Genomic DNA, 18,731 nt, shown 5'->3' with positions numbered 1-18,731 from the left:
CTTACCTTTAGCTACATACTTTTCTACAATCATTCTCTGCAAATATCTAATCTACACATCTACCTTTCCTAAAATCCACTTGCTCTTCACTTATTCTGCATTAAGTCACTTCCATCACTCAATCAACACTCTTGCATACACTTCTTCCTGGCATAATTAACAGACTTATTCCCTATAATTTCTAAATATATCCTTAGCACCTTTTCCTTTCAATAAAGGTACAACAATAGCTTTCACCCAATCCTACTGTGCAACTTTCTGATTCCATGCTAAATTACATATCAAATGCATCCACCCTATCACACTTTCTCTACTTTTCAACATTTCAGCTGTAATCCCATCCACTCCAGGTGCCTTTCCTACCTTCAATCTCACTGTCACCCTTTTCACCTCCCCTCTTGCTATAGGCCTCTGCACCAGTACCCTTTTCTTTCTATCCCGCATAAACATGCATGTAACATCTACCGCCTCACTGTTTCCCACATTCATCACTTCTTCAAAATACTCTTCCCATCTTTCTTTCACTTCCTACTTTTGATTTAGCAACTTCTCTACCATACTTCTCACATTTATACTTCTACTCTTATATCCACCTCTTTCCTTTTTCACCTCCTTCCAGTATTTTCCCAATATTCTTACTCTAGTTTCTTTCAAAATCTTCATCTGTTCTTTCTGTGTTTTCCTCTATCAGTTTCTTAACATTCCACTTAACAAATCCTATATTCTTCCCTCCTCCTCTGCTGAACTTTCATTGGTAAATTCCTTTCAATGAACCTATCATATGCCTTTTTCTCCTCTTCCACAGCATTTCTAATCACATCTGTCCACTGCCTATTCTTATATCTCACATCTATGTATCCAACTATTAATTCTTCAAATTCTAACAGTCATTCTTTAAACATTCTAAACACCTCACTCACACATCAATATTTTATCTATTTTGCTTTGCCGCTGTCTCCTGCATCACTGAGGTAGCGCAAGGAAACAGACGAAAGAATGGCCCAACCACCCACATACACATGTATATACATACATGTCCACACACGCAAATATACATACCTATACATCTCAATGTATACATATATATACACACACAGACATATACATATATACACATGTACATAATTCATACTGTCTACCTTTATTCACTCCCATCGCCACCTTGCCACACATGAAATAACAACCCCCTCCCCCCTCATGTGTGCGAGGTAGCGCTAGGAAAAGACAACAAAGGCCACATTCGTTCACACCCAGTCTCTAGCTGTCATGTAATAATGCACCGAAACCACAGCTCCCTTTCCACATCCAGGCCCCACAGAATTTTCCATAGTTTACCCCACACACTTCACATGCCCTAGTTCAATCCATTGACAGCATGTCGACCCCGGTATGCCACATCGTTCCAATTCACTCTATTCCTTGCACGCCTTTCACCCTCCTGCATGTTCAGGCCCCGATCACTCAAAATCTTTTTCGATCAATCTTTCCACCTCCAATTTGGTGTCCCACTTCTCCTCATTCCCTCCACCTCTGACACATATATCCTCTTGGTCAATCTTTCCTCACTCATTCTCTCCATGTGACCAAACCATTTCAAAACACCCTCTTCTCTCTCAACCACACTCTTTTTATTACCATATCTCTCTTACCCTATTATTACTTACTTGATCAAACCACCTCACACCACATATTGTCCTCAAACATCTCATTTCCAGCACATCCACCCTCCTGCACACAACTCTATCCATAGCCCACACCTCGCAACCATACAACATTGTTGGAACCACTATTCCTTCAAACATACCCATTTTTGCTTTCCGAGATAATGTTCTTGACTTCCAAACATTCTTCAAGGCTCCCAGAATTTTCACCCCTTCCCCATCCTATGATTCACTTCCGCTTCCATGGTTCCATCCGCTGCCAAATCCACTCCCAGATATCTAAAACACTTCACTTCCTCCAGTTTTTCTCCATTCAAACTTACCTCCCAGTTGACTTGACCCTCAACCCTACTGTACCTAATAACCTTGCTCTTATTCACATTTACTCTTAACTTTCTTCTTTCACACACTTTACCAAACTCAGTCATCAGCTTCTGCAGTTTCTCACCCAAATCAGCAACCAGCGCTGTATCATCAGCGAACAACAACTGACTCACATCCCAAGCTCTCTCATCCACAACAGACTGCATACTTGCTCCTCTCTCCGAAACTCTTGCATTCACCTCCCCAACAACCCCATCCATAAACAAATCAAGCAACCATGGAGACATCACACACCCCTGCTGTAAACCTACATTCACCGAGAACCAATCACTCTCCTCTCTTCCTACACGTACACATGCTTTACATCCTCAATAGACACTTTTCACATCAATATATCCCTACATATACGGGTCTTTCATCTGAACTTTGTGTCACCCTTCTTACATACTGCTCCTTGCATTCTTTCTGGTTCATTTACTCACTTGCCAACACTTTTGCTTCTTCATTCTTCCTTACACCATACTTGTACTTCTTGATCTTCACCTCCACAAGAACTGCACAATGGTCAGAATCTCCCACGAATATTTTTATAACTTTAGCATCCAGCACAACCTTTCATCCACTGCCACATAGTCAATCTAACCCTTTTGTTCTTCTCTTTTCTCATTTTTTATCTATGTATAAAAAAAAAAAAAAGTTTTTTCAAGGAATACATCCATCTCAGCACAGACATCCAGATGATAACTTCCATCTTAATATCCTCTATGTATATTTAGTACAGAAAGTTAATGATGTCATATCAGACACTGGCATTCAGATGAATTAGTTTTTAAGATTGTTTGAGTTTTTGGGTAGACATTCTTACACCAAACATTATCAAAGCAATAAAGACAGTATTCTGAAACATACACATTACAGACTCCTAAGTATCTACATTCCTTTCTAAATCATGGAGTTGTAGATTACAAAAAGTTGAATACAAAGGATTACACAGGAATTCAAACAGTAAAAGACCACTGGGTCCTTTCGAGACTGCTTGTGTTAGTTGAAGATATCAGAAACTCAGAATAGTGTGGTAAAATTTAGACTGTATACAGATACTTCAAAAAGAGTAACCTGCATACTATCAAGGTGACTAAGGAGGCACAAATAATCTAAGCTGTGAATTTGAAGTGAATTTTTTATCATCTATTTTTAAATGCACCTATAGTTCTGCTTTCAACCACTCTAACTGACAAATCTTTCCATGTGTTAACAATCCTGTTGAAGAAATAGTACAATGCCTTATTCAAAGTAAAATGTTTGTCCACGAGTTTGTATCCATTACCGCAAGTGAAATCAGATGAATCAAGTCTTAAGTAACTTGACAGATCATCAAAGGCTTTGATAATATTGACCGCTTTTATTAGATCACCTCTTAACCACATCTTTTCTGTACTAAACAGATTCAAGCTGTTTAATCTGCTCTCAAAGGATTTGTTTCTCAGCCCGAGAATCATTTTGGTAACTTTATGCTGCTCTCTCTCCATTCTGTCTATATCTCTGTCAATATCATTTTTCAGAAAGGGTGACCAAAACTAAACAATATTCAAGATGGGAATGAACTAATAGACTGGAAAGATTAAGTATGATTTCCCTGGACTTAAATTTAAAAGCCCTACCTATGAATCCAAGAATTTTGTTTGCTCTTTTCACTGCGTCTGTGCACTGCTTACTTGATTTTAGGTCACCAGAGATTATTACACCCAAATTTTACCCCTCATTTACCTTTTGCAATTCAGCAGAATCACACTTTAGGTTACCTTTTCATTTTTGCTGTCAATATGCAAAACTTTGCACCTGCAAATGTTAAAATTCATTTGCCACTTATGAGCCCAGTCCATCAGTTTGTCTATGTCAGTGTGAAGTTGTAAACATTCAAGTTCATTTGTACTGTATATCTACTTCCCAGCTTTATTGTATCATCAGCGAATTTTGATATCTTGGAATGTAGCCCATTATCTACATCATCAATGTATATGAGGAAGAGAACTGGTCCCAAGACTCATTCCTATGGCTCTCCACTAGTTATGTCTAACAATTCTGAGGCTTGACCATTAATCACAACTCTTTGTTCATGGCCAGTCAATCTATCTCCCATTTACTGATTTATAAATATGCCCTTTAACTTACAAAATTTCTCTGACCACATGGAGAAGGATATATTTTCAAGTTCCACAGAAAAATGGTGACAAATAAAGGTCTTAAGAAAAAAAAGTTCACAGTCCTGTTCTGTTACTAATGTCTGTATATATGGTTTAATGACATGCTGATTTCATAATTCTAAACAACAAATACAGTCTTCATCATGTACTTTTCTCTGAAAATCATACTTTTGGAGCAGTTTCAATTTGTTTGATGCGGTATTTACCATTTCATAGAAACTGTAAATTTCATCATTAGACTTACATATCTTGAGCAATTACACAGTAATTTTGCTTTTACTGCATAGCTATTGGGATTTTTGTATTCTTTATTTCATCATTAAAATTATTCAAAACAATAGCTGAAAAATAGTAGTTTACAAAAATATGTTTTCATTTGAGAAGTCTTTACCAACATTGGCTTCAATTTTATCAAAAGGGGGATCATTAGAGGTTTAAAGTGCTTCAAATTGTGAAGGTGGTGTAGCAGTTAGCGTTCCTGACAGAGACGCATTCACAAGCCACCCAAGGTCAACTGCATAGGTTCAAATCATGGTGGTGGCAGATGGTCCACAGTCAACCCAGCTGTTCATTCACCCCTAGGGGTTGGTTGATAAAATAGGCATCTAGCTCTGGCTAGTATGAATATGTACATGAGTATATACGAAGATGAAATTGTATTTCCAGTAGGAGTTCATACAGTTTTATTCAACATGTAATTTTTCTAGACATGTGGTACAACATGTTTCATGAAGACAATGCACCTCATTAGATGCTATGAAACATGTCATGCCACATGTATAGAAAATTACGTTAAATAAAATTGTATAAACTCCTTCTGAAGTGTGATCATCATACCTACATGTGTATGTATGTATATGTCTGTGTACGTGTATATGTAGATATATGTATGTGTGTGTATGTGTATATGAAGGGATGGGTCTTTCTTCGTCTGTTTCTTGGTACTACCTTACTAATGTGGGAAACTGCAATCAAGTATAATAAGATTGAAAAAGAGGATATATGTGTCAGAGGTGGAGGGAACAAGGAAAGCAGGAGACCAAATTGGAGGTGGAAGGATGGAGTGAAAGAGATTTTGAGCGATCAGGGCCTGAACATACAGGAGGGTGAAAGGCATGCAAGGAATAGAGTGAATTGGAACAATGTGGTATACTACGGTTGATGTGCTGTCAATGGACTGAACCAGGGCATGTAAAACGTCTAGGGTAAGCCATGGAAAGGTCTGAGGGCCTGGATGTGGATAGGGATCTGTGGTTTCATGCATTACACATGACAGCTAAAGACTGAGGGTAAACAAATGTGGCCTTTTCCTGGCACTACCTCACTGAAGCAGGGGGTAGCAATGCTGTTTCCTATGGGGCAGGGTAGCACCAGGAATGGATGAAGGCAAGCAAGAATGAATATGTAACTGTGTATATATGTATATGTCTGTGTGTGTATATGTATGTGTATTTGTTGATATGTATATGTATGTATATGTATATGTCCATGTTTATGTAAACATATGTGTATATATGTGGAAGTCGAGAACATTATCTCAGAAAGCAAAAATGGGTATGTTTGAAGGAATAGTGGTTCCAACAATGTTGTATGGTTGCGAGGCTTGGCTATGGATAGAGTTGTGCGCAGGAGGATGGATGTGCTGGAAATGAGATGTTTGAGGACAATGTGTGGTGTGAGGTGGTTTGATCGAGTAAGTAACGTAAGGGTTAGAGAGATGTGTGGAAATAAAAAGAGCGTGGTTGAGAGAGCAGAAGAGGGTGTTTTGAAATGGTTTGGGCACATGGAGAGAATGAGTGAGGAAAGATTGACCAAGAGAATATATGTGTCGAAGGTGGAGGGAACGAGGAGAAGAGGGAGACCAAATTGGAGGTGGAAAGATGGAGTGAAAAAGATTTTGTGTGATCGGGGCCTGAACATGCAGGAGGGTGAAAGGAGGGCAAGGAATAGAGTGAATTGGAACGATGTGGTATACCGGGGTTGACGTGCTGTCAGTGGATTGAATCAAGGCATGTGAAGCGACTGGGGTAAACCATGGAAAGCTGTGTAGGTATGTATATTTGCGTGTGTGGACGTATGTATATACATGTGTATAGGGGTGGGTTGGGCCATTTCTTTCGTCTGTTTCCTTGCGCTACCTCGCAAACGCAGGAGACGGCGACAAAAAAAAAAACAAAAAAAAAACAAAAAAAAAAGTGTATATGAGTGGATGGGCCATTCTTCATCTGTTTCCTGGTGCTACCTTGCTGATGCAGGAAACAGCGATTAAGCATTTATCATGTATACTTATAGACACATAATTGCTGTTTTCCGCATCAATGAGGTAGTGCCAGGAAACAGACGAAGAATGGCTCACCCACTCATATACATACACATACACACACACACACACACACATATATATATATATATATATCATTTTTATATTTTATTATACTTTGTCGCTGTCTCCCGTGTTAGCGAGGTAGCGCAAGGAAACAGACGAAAGAATGGCCCAACCCACCCACTTACACATGTGTATACATACATGTCCACACATGCACATGTACATACCTATACATCTCAACGTATTTAATTATTTTTTTATTTTGCTTTGTCACTGTCTCCCGCATTAGCGAGGTAGCGCAAGGAAACAGACGAAAGAATGGCCCAACCCGCCCACATACACATGTATATACATACACGTCCACACACGCAAATATACATACCTATACATCTCAATGTACACATATATATACACACACAGACATATACATATTACACATGTAAATAATTCATACTGTCTGCCTTTATTTGTTCCCATCGCCACCCCACCACACATGGAATAACATTCCCCTCCCCCCTCATGTGTGCGAGGTAGCACTAGGAAAAGACAACAAAGGCCCCATTCGTTCACACTCAGTCTCTAGCTGCCATGTAATAATGCACCGAAACCACAGCTCCCTTTCCACATCCAGGCCCCACACAACTTTCCATGGTTTACCCCACACGCTTCACATGCCCTAGTTCAATCCATTGACAGCACGTCAATCCCAGTATACCACATCGTTCCAATTCACTCTATTCCTCAACGTATACATATATATACACACACAGACAAATAAATATATACACATGTACATAATTCATACCGTCTCCCCCTATTCATTCCCGTCGCCACCCTGCCACACATGAAGTGACAACCCCCTTCCCCCGCATGTGTGCAAAGTAGCACTAAGAAAAGACAATAAAGGCTACATTCGTTCACACCCAGTCTCTAGCTGTCATGTATAATGCACCGAAACCACAGCTCCCTTTCCTTCATCCAGGCCCCACAGAACTTTCCATGGTTTACCCCAGATGCTTCACATGCCCTGGTTCAATCCACTGACAGCACGCTGACCCTGGTATACCACATCATTCCAATTCACTCTATTCCTTGCACGCCTTTTACCCTCCTGCATGTTCAGGCACCGATCACTCAAAATCTTTTTCACTCCATCTTTCCACCTCCAATTTGGTGTCCCACTTCTCCTCGTTCCCTCCACCTCTGACACATATATCCTCTTGGTCAATCTTTCCTCACTCATTCTCTCCATGTGACCAAACCATTTCAAAACACCCTCTTCTCTCTCAACCACACTCTTTTTATTACCATATCTCTCTTACCCTATTATTACTTACTTGATCAAACCACCTCACACCACATATTGTCCTCAAACATCTCATTTCCAGCACATCCACCCTCCTGCACACAACTCTATCCATAGCCCACACCTCGCAACCATACAACATTGTTGGAACCACTATTCCTTCAAACATACCCATTTTTGCTTTCCGAGATAATGTTCTTGACTTCCAAACATTCTTCAAGGCTCCCAGAATTTTCACCCCTTCCCCATCCTATGATTCACTTCCGCTTCCATGGTTCCATCCGCTGCCAAATCCACTCCCAGATATCTAAAACACTTCACTTCCTCCAGTTTTTCTCCATTCAAACTTACCTCCCAGTTGACTTGACCCTCAACCCTACTGTACCTAATAACCTTGCTCTTATTCACATTTACTCTTAACTTTCTTCTTTCACACACTTTACCAAACTCAGTCATCAGCTTCTGCAGTTTCTCACCCAAATCAGCAACCAGCGCTGTATCATCAGCGAACAACAACTGACTCACATCCCAAGCTCTCTCATCCACAACAGACTGCATACTTGCCCCTCTCTCCGAAACTCTTGCATTCACCTCCCCAACAACCCCATCCATAAACAAATCAAGCAACCACGGAGACATCACACACCCCTGCTGTAAACCTACATTCACCGAGAACCAATCACTCTCCTCTCTTCCTACACGTACACATGCTTTACATCCTCAATAGACACTTTTCACATCAATATATCCCTACATATACGGGTCTTTCATCTGAACTTTGTGTCACCCTTCTTACATACTGCTCCTTGCATTCTTTCTGATTCATTTACTCACTTGCCAACACTTTTGCTTCTTCATTCTTCCTTACACCATACTTGTACTTCTTGATCTTCACCTCCACAAGAACTGCACAATGGTCAGAATCTCCCACGAATATTTTTATAACTTTAGCATCCAGCACAACCTTTCATCCACTGCCACATAGTCAATCTAACCCTTTTGTTCTTCTCTTTTCTCATTTTTTATCTATGTATAAAAAAAAAAAAAAAGTTTTTTCAAGGAATACATCCATCTCAGCACAGACATCCAGATGATAACTTCCATCTTAATATCCTCTATGTATATTTAGTACAGAAAGTTAATGATGTCATATCAGACACTGGCATTCAGATGAATTAGTTTTTAAGATTGTTTGAGTTTTTGGGTAGACATTCTTACACCAAACATTATCAAAGCAATAAAGACAGTATTCTGAAACATACACATTACAGACTCCTAAGTATCTACATTCCTTTCTAAATCATGGAGTTGTAGATTACAAAAAGTTGAATACAAAGGATTACACAGGAATTCAAACAGTAAAAGACCACTGGGTCCTTTCGAGACTGCTTGTGTTAGTTGAAGATATCAGAAACTCAGAATAGTGTGGTAAAATTTAGACTGTATACAGATACTTCAAAAAGAGTAACCTGCATACTATCAAGGTGACTAAGGAGGCACAAATAATCTAAGCTGTGAATTTGAAGTGAATTTTTTATCATCTATTTTTAAATGCACCTATAGTTCTGCTTTCAACCACTCTAACTGACAAATCTTTCCATGTGTTAACAATCCTGTTGAAGAAATAGTACAATGCCTTATTCAAAGTAAAATGTTTGTCCACGAGTTTGTATCCATTACCGCAAGTGAAATCAGATGAATCAAGTCTTAAGTAACTTGACAGATCATCAAAGGCTTTGATAATATTGACCGCTTTTATTAGATCACCTCTTAACCACATCTTTTCTGTACTAAACAGATTCAAGCTGTTTAATCTGCTCTCAAAGGATTTGTTTCTCAGCCCGAGAATCATTTTGGTAACTTTATGCTGCTCTCTCTCCATTCTGTCTATATCTCTGTCAATATCATTTTTCAGAAAGGGTGACCAAAACTAAACAATATTCAAGATGGGAATGAACTAATAGACTGGAAAGATTAAGTATGATTTCCCTGGACTTAAATTTAAAAGCCCTACCTATGAATCCAAGAATTTTGTTTGCTCTTTTCACTGCGTCTGTGCACTGCTTACTTGATTTTAGGTCACCAGAGATTATTACACCCAAATTTTACCCCTCATTTACCTTTTGCAATTCAGCAGAATCACACTTTAGGTTACCTTTTCATTTTTGCTGTCAATATGCAAAACTTTGCACCTGCAAATGTTAAAATTCATTTGCCACTTATGAGCCCAGTCCATCAGTTTGTCTATGTCAGTGTGAAGTTGTAAACATTCAAGTTCATTTGTACTGTATATCTACTTCCCAGCTTTATTGTATCATCAGCGAATTTTGATATCTTGGAATGTAGCCCATTATCTACATCATCAATGTATATGAGGAAGAGAACTGGTCCCAAGACTCATTCCTATGGCTCTCCACTAGTTATGTCTAACAATTCTGAGGCTTGACCATTAATCACAACTCTTTGTTCATGGCCAGTCAATCTATCTCCCATTTACTGATTTATAAATATGCCCTTTAACTTACAAAATTTCTCTGACCACATGGAGAAGGATATATTTTCAAGTTCCACAGAAAAATGGTGACAAATAAAGGTCTTAAGAAAAAAAAGTTCACAGTCCTGTTCTGTTACTAATGTCTGTATATATGGTTTAATGACATGCTGATTTCATAATTCTAAACAACAAATACAGTCTTCATCATGTACTTTTCTCTGAAAATCATACTTTTGGAGCAGTTTCAATTTGTTTGATGCGGTATTTACCATTTCATAGAAACTGTAAATTTCATCATTAGACTTACATATCTTGAGCAATTACACAGTAATTTTGCTTTTACTGCATAGCTATTGGGATTTTTGTATTCTTTATTTCATCATTAAAATTATTCAAAACAATAGCTGAAAAATAGTAGTTTACAAAAATATGTTTTCATTTGAGAAGTCTTTACCAACATTGGCTTCAATTTTATCAAAAGGGGGATCATTAGAGGTTTAAAGTGCTTCAAATTGTGAAGGTGGTGTAGCAGTTAGCGTTCCTGACAGAGACGCATTCACAAGCCACCCAAGGTCAACTGCATAGGTTCAAATCATGGTGGTGGCAGATGGTCCACAGTCAACCCAGCTGTTCATTCACCCCTAGGGGTTGGTTGATAAAATAGGCATCTAGCTCTGGCTAGTATGAATATGTACATGAGTATATACGAAGATGAAATTGTATTTCCAGTAGGAGTTCATACAGTTTTATTCAACATGTAATTTTTCTAGACATGTGGTACAACATGTTTCATGAAGACAATGCACCTCATTAGATGCTATGAAACATGTCATGCCACATGTATAGAAAATTACGTTAAATAAAATTGTATAAACTCCTTCTGAAGTGTGATCATCATACCTACATGTGTATGTATGTATATGTCTGTGTACGTGTATATGTAGATATATGTATGTGTGTGTATGTGTATATGAAGGGATGGGTCTTTCTTCGTCTGTTTCTTGGTACTACCTTACTAATGTGGGAAACTGCAATCAAGTATAATAAGATTGAAAAAGAGGATATATGTGTCAGAGGTGGAGGGAACAAGGAAAGCAGGAGACCAAATTGGAGGTGGAAGGATGGAGTGAAAGAGATTTTGAGCGATCAGGGCCTGAACATACAGGAGGGTGAAAGGCATGCAAGGAATAGAGTGAATTGGAACAATGTGGTATACTACGGTTGATGTGCTGTCAATGGACTGAACCAGGGCATGTAAAACGTCTAGGGTAAGCCATGGAAAGGTCTGAGGGCCTGGATGTGGATAGGGATCTGTGGTTTCATGCATTACACATGACAGCTAAAGACTGAGGGTAAACAAATGTGGCCTTTTCCTGGCACTACCTCACTGAAGCAGGGGGTAGCAATGCTGTTTCCTATGGGGCAGGGTAGCACCAGGAATGGATGAAGGCAAGCAAGAATGAATATGTAACTGTGTATATATGTATATGTCTGTGTGTGTATATGTATGTGTATTTGTTGATATGTATATGTATGTATATGTATATGTCCATGTTTATGTAAACATATGTGTATATATGTGGAAGTCGAGAACATTATCTCAGAAAGCAAAAATGGGTATGTTTGAAGGAATAGTGGTTCCAACAATGTTGTATGGTTGCGAGGCTTGGGCTATGGATAGAGTTGTGCGCAGGAGGATGGATGTGCTGGAAATGAGATGTTTGAGGACAATGTGTGGTGTGAGGTGGTTTGATCGAGTAAGTAACGTAAGGGTTAGAGAGATGTGTGGAAATAAAAAGAGCGTGGTTGAGAGAGCAGAAGAGGGTGTTTTGAAATGGTTTGGGCACATGGAGAGAATGAGTGAGGAAAGATTGACCAAGAGAATATATGTGTCGAAGGTGGAGGGAACGAGGAGAAGAGGGAGACCAAATTGGAGGTGGAAAGATGGAGTGAAAAAGATTTTGTGTGATCGGGGCCTGAACATGCAGGAGGGTGAAAGGAGGGCAAGGAATAGAGTGAATTGGAACGATGTGGTATACCGGGGTTGACGTGCTGTCAGTGGATTGAATCAAGGCATGTGAAGCGACTGGGGTAAACCATGGAAAGCTGTGTAGGTATGTATATTTGCGTGTGTGGACGTATGTATATACATGTGTATAGGGGTGGGTTGGGCCATTTCTTTCGTCTGTTTCCTTGCGCTACCTCGCAAACGCAGGAGACGGCGACAAAAAAAAAAACAAAAAAAAAACAAAAAAAAAAGTGTATATGAGTGGATGGGCCATTCTTCATCTGTTTCCTGGTGCTACCTTGCTGATGCAGGAAACAGCGATTAAGCATTTATCATGTATACTTATAGACACATAATTGCTGTTTTCCGCATCAATGAGGTAGTGCCAGGAAACAGACGAAGAATGGCTCACCCACTCATATACATACACATACACACACACACACACACACATATATATATATATATATATCATTTTTATATTTTATTATACTTTGTCGCTGTCTCCCGTGTTAGCGAGGTAGCGCAAGGAAACAGACGAAAGAATGGCCCAACCCACCCACTTACACATGTGTATACATACATGTCCACACATGCACATATACATACCTATACATCTCAACGTATTTAATTATTTTTTTATTTTGCTTTGTCACTGTCTCCCGCATTAGCGAGGTAGCGCAAGGAAACAGACGAAAGAATGGCCCAACCCGCCCACATACACATGTATATACATACACGTCCACACACGCAAATATACATACCTATACATCTCAATGTACACATATATATACACACACAGACATATACATCTATACACATGTAAATAATTCATACTGTCTGCCTTTATTTGTTCCCATCGCCACCCCACCACACATGGAATAACATTCCCCTCCCCCCTCATGTGTGCGAGGTAGCACTAGGAAAAGACAACAAAGGCCCCATTCGTTCACACTCAGTCTCTAGCTGCCATGTAATAATGCACCGAAACCACAGCTCCCTTTCCACATCCAGGCCCCACACAACTTTCCATGGTTTACCCCACACGCTTCACATGCCCTAGTTCAATCCATTGACAGCACGTCAATCCCAGTATACCACATCGTTCCAATTCACTCTATTCCTCAACGTATACATATATATACACACACAGACAAATAAATATATACACATGTACATAATTCATACCGTCTCCCCCTATTCATTCCCGTCGCCACCCTGCCACACATGAAGTGACAACCCCCTTCCCCCGCATGTGTGCAAAGTAGCACTAAGAAAAGACAATAAAGGCTACATTCGTTCACACCCAGTCTCTAGCTGTCATGTATAATGCACCTGAAACCACAGCTCCCTTTCCTTCATCCAGGCCCCACAGAACTTTCCATGGTTTACCCCAGATGCTTCACATGCCCTGGTTCAATCCACTGACAGCACGCTGACCCTGGTATACCACATCATTCCAATTCACTCTATTCCTTGCATGCCTTTTACCCTCCTGCATGTTCAGGCACCGATCACTCAAAATCTTTTTCACTCCATCTTTCCACGTCCAATTTGGTTTCCCACTTCTCCACATTCCCCCCACCTCTGACACATATATCCTCTTTGTCAATCTTTCCTCACTCATTCTCTTCTTATGACCAAACCATTTCAAAACACCCTCTGCTCTCTCAACCACACTCTTTTTATTACCACACATCTCTCTTACCCTTTAATTACTTACTTGATTAAACCACCTCACACCACATATTGTCCTCAAACATCTCATTTCCAGCACATCCACCCTCCTGCGCACAGCTCTATCTATAACCCACGTCTCGCAACCATATAACATTGTTAGACCCACTATTCCTTAAAACATACCCATTTTTGCCTTCCGAGATAATGTTCTCGACTTCCATACATTTTTCGACGCTCCCAGGAATTTTGTCCCCTCCTCTACCCTATGATTCACCTCCGCTTCCATGGTTTCATACGCTGCCAAATCCACTCCCAGATATCTAAAACAACTCACTTCTTCCAGTTATCCTCCATTCAAACTTACCTCCCAACTGACTTGTCTCTCAACCCTACTGTACCTAATAACCTTGCTCTTATTCACATTTACTCTAGCTTTCTTCTTTCACATACTTTATCAAACTCAGTCACCAGCCTCTGCAGTTTCTCACCCAAATCAGCAACCAGCGCTGCATCATCAGCAAACAACAACTGACTCACTTCCCAAGCTCTCTCATCCACAGCAGACTGCATACTTGCCCCTCTTTCCAAAACTCTTGCATTCACCTCCCTAACAACCCCATCCATAAACAAATTAAACAACCATGGAGACATCACGCACCCCTGCCACAAACCAACATTCCCTGAGGACCAATCACTTTCCTCTCTTCCTACTCGTACACATGCCTTACATCCTCGAAAAAACTTTTCACTGCTTCCAGCAACTTGCCTCCCACACCATATATTCTTAATACCTTCCACAGAGCATCTCTATCAACTCTATCATATGCCTTCTCCAGATCCATAAATGCTACATACAAATCCATTTGCTTTTCTAAGTATCTCTCACATACATTCTTCAAAGCAAACACCTGATCTACACATCCTCCACCACTTCTGAAACCACACTGCTCTTCCCCAATCTGATGCTCTGTACATGCCTTCACCCTCTCAATCAACACCCTCCAATATAATTTCCCAGGAATACTCAACAAACTTATACCTCTGTAATTTGAGCACTCACTTTTATCCCCTTTGCCTTTGTAGAATGGCACTATGCAAACATGTCAATTGGGAGGTAAGTTTGAATGGAGAAAAACTGGAGGAAGTGAAGTGTTTTAGATATCTGGGAGTGGATTTGGCAGCAAATGGAACTATACAGGCAGGAGTGAGTCACAGGGTGGGGAAGGAGGTGAAAGTTCTGGGAGTGTTGAAAAATGTGTGGAAAGCGAGAACATTATCTTGGAAAGCAAAAATGGATATATTTGAAGGAATAGTGGTTCCAACAATGTTATATGGTTGTGAGGCATGGGTTATAGATAGGGTTATCTGGAGGAGGGTGGATGTGTTAGAAATGAGATGTTTGAGGACAATATGTGGTGTGAGGTGGTTTGATCGAGTAAGTAATGAAAAGGTAAGAGAGATGTATGGTAATAAAAAGAGTGGTTGAGAGAGCAGAAGAGGGTGTTTTGAAATGGTTTGGTCACATGGAGAGAATGATTGAGGAAAGATTGACAAAGAAGATATATGTGTCAGAGGTGGAGGGAACAAGGAGAAGTGGGAGACCAAATTGGAGGTGGAAGGATGGAGTGAACATGCAAGAGGGTGAAAGGCCTGCAAGGAATAGAGTGAATTGGAAAGATGTGGTATACCAGGGTCAACGTGCTGTCAATGGATTGAACCAGGGCATGTGAAGCATCTGGGGTAAACCATGGTAAGTTTTGTGGGGCCTGGATGTGGAAAGGAAGCTGTGGTTTCAGTGCATTATACATGAGAGCTAGAGACTGAGTGTGAACGAATGTGACGTTTGTTGTCTTTTCCTAGCACTACCTTCCGTACGTGCGGGGCAAGAGAGTTGTCATTTCATGTGTGGCGGGGTGGTGACGGAAATGAATAAAGACAGCAAGTATGAATTATGTACATGTGTATATATGTATATGTCTTTGTATGTATATATATGTATACAATGAAATGTATAGATATGTATATGCGCATATGTGGATGTGTATGTATATAAATTTATATGTGGGTGGGTTGAGCCATTCTTTTGTCTGTTTCCTTGTGCGACCTCGCTAACGCGGGAGGCAGCGACAAAGTATAATAAATAAATAATAAAGGGGATAAGAGTGAGTGCTCAAATTACAGAGGTATAAGTTTGTTGAGTATTCCTGGGAAATTATATGGGAGGGTATTGATTGAGAGGGTGAAGGCATGTACAGAGCATCAGATTGGGGAAGAGCAGTGTGGTTTCAGAAGTGGTAGAGGATGTGTGGATCAGGAGTTTGCTTTGAAGAATGTATGTGAGAAATACTTAGAAATGCAAATGGATTTGTATGTAGCATTTATGGATCTGGAGAAGGCATATGATAGAGTTGATAGAGATGCTCTGTGGAAGGTACTAAGAATATATGGTGTGGGAGGCAAGTTGTTAGAAGCAGTGAAAAGTTTTTATCGAGGATGTAAGGCATGTGTACGTGTAGGAAGAGAGGAAAGTGATTGGTTCCCAGTGAATGTAGGTTTGCGACAGGGGTGTGTGATGTCTCCATGGTTGTTTAATTTGTTTATAGATGGGGTTGTTAGGGAGGTGAATGCAAGAGTTTTGGAAAGAGGGGCAAGTATGAAGTCTGTTGGTGATGAGAGAGCTTGGGAAGTGAGTCAGTTGTTGTTCGCTGATGATACAGTGCTGGTGGCTGATTCATGTGAGAAACTGCAGAAGCTGGTGACTGAGTTTGGTAAAGTGTGTGAAAGAAGAAAGTTAGGAGTAAACGTGAATAAGAGCAAGGTTATTATGTACAGTAGGGTTGAGGGTCAAGTCAATTGGGAGGTAAGTTTGAATGGAGAAAAACTGGAGGAAGTAAAGTGTTTTAGATATCTGGGAGTGGATCTGGCAGCGGATGGAACCATGCAAGTGGAAGTGAATCATAGGGTGGGGGAGGGGGCGAAAATCCTGGGAGCCTTGAAGAATGTGTGGAAGTCGAGAACATTATCTCGGAAAGCAAAAATGGGTATGTTTGAAGGAATAGTGGTTCCAACAATGTTGTATGGTTGCGAGGCGTGGGCTATGGATAGAGTTGTGCGCAGGAGGGTGGATGTGCTGGAAATGAGAGGTTTGAGGACAATATGTGGTGTGAGGTGGTTTGATCGAGTAAGTAACGTAAGGGTAAGAGAGATGTGTGGAAATAAAAAGAGCGTGGTTGAGAGAGCAGAAGAGGGTGTTTTGAAATGGTTTGGGCACATGGAGAGAATGAGTGAGGAAAGATTGACCAAGAGGATATATGTGTCGGAGGTGGAGGGAACGAGGAGAAGTGGGAGACCAAATTGGAGTTGGAAAGATGGAGTGAAAAAGATTTTGAGTGATCGGGGCCTTAACATTCATGAGGGTGAAAGGCGGGCAAGGAATAGAGTGAATTGGATCGATGTGGTATACCGGGGTCAACGTGCTGTCAATGGATTTAATCAGGGCATGTGAAGCGTCTGGGGTAAACCATGGAAAGTTCTGTGGGGCCTGGATGTGGAAAGGGAGCTGTGGTTTCGGGCCTTATTGCATGACAGCTAGAGACTGAGTGTGAACGAATGGGGCCTTTGTTGTCTTTTCCTAGCGCTACCTCACACACATGAGGGGGGAGGGGGATGTTATTTCATGTGTGGCGAGGTGGCGATGGGAATGAATAAAGGCAGACAGTGTGCATTGTGTGCATGTGTATATATGTATGTGTCTGTGTGTGTATATATATGTGTACAGTGAGATGTATGGGTATGTATATTTGCGTGTGGACGTGTATGTATATACATGTGTATGGGGGTGGGTTGGGCCATTTCTTTCGTCTGTTTCCTTGCGCTACCTCGCAAACGCGGGAGACAGCAACAAAGCAAAATAATAATAAAAAAATAAATATCAACATATACATACACATATGCAGACATTACATACATAAATGCCCATATACATACAGATGTACATATTCATACTTGCTTGTCTTCATCCATTCCTGTCGTTACCCCGCCCCACAGGAAACAGCATCACTACCCCCTGCTTCAGCGAGGTAGTGCCAGGAAAACAGACAAAAAAGGCCAGATTCATTCACACTCAGTCTCCAGGTGTCATGTGTAATGTACCGAAATCACAGCTCCCTATCCACATCCAGGCCCCACAGACCTTTCCATGGTTTACCCCAGATGCTTTACCTGCCCTGGTTCAGTATTGACAACACATCGACCCCAATTACCATTCCAATTCACTCTATTCCTTGCATGCCTCTCACCCTCCTGTATGTTCAGGCCCCAATCACTCAAAATCTTTTTACTCCATCCTTCCACCTCCAGTTTGGTCTCCCGCTTTTCCTTGTTCCCTCCACCTCTGACACATATATCCTCTTTGTCAATCTTTCCTCACTCATTCTTTTTGATAATCTGAGCTCTCAAAAAAAATTGCTATTACATTTCTTCATATCTACAGGTATATGCTTTTCATGTAAATGTTATTTCCAGTTAATTCTAAGTTATCAATAATCAACTGATCAAGGTGAAAGAAAATCTATAGTTCAACCATCTAACCTGAAAGGGTTTCTAAATTGCTGCAAACTTCTTGCCTTTGCAAAGATTTTCCATCAGTTCTTACATATAACGTTACAAATACAACCCATTCTGCCTCAGCTTGACTCACATCTGAGCAGAGTAATTATGTCATTCATT

Source organism: Panulirus ornatus, chromosome 20, assembly GCF_036320965.1.
Source record: "Panulirus ornatus isolate Po-2019 chromosome 20, ASM3632096v1, whole genome shotgun sequence".
In the NCBI taxonomy this organism is placed as follows: domain Eukaryota; kingdom Metazoa; phylum Arthropoda; class Malacostraca; order Decapoda; family Palinuridae; genus Panulirus; species Panulirus ornatus.
The sequence above is the reverse complement of the archived record's forward strand: the minus strand, read 5'-3'. Positions refer to the sequence as shown.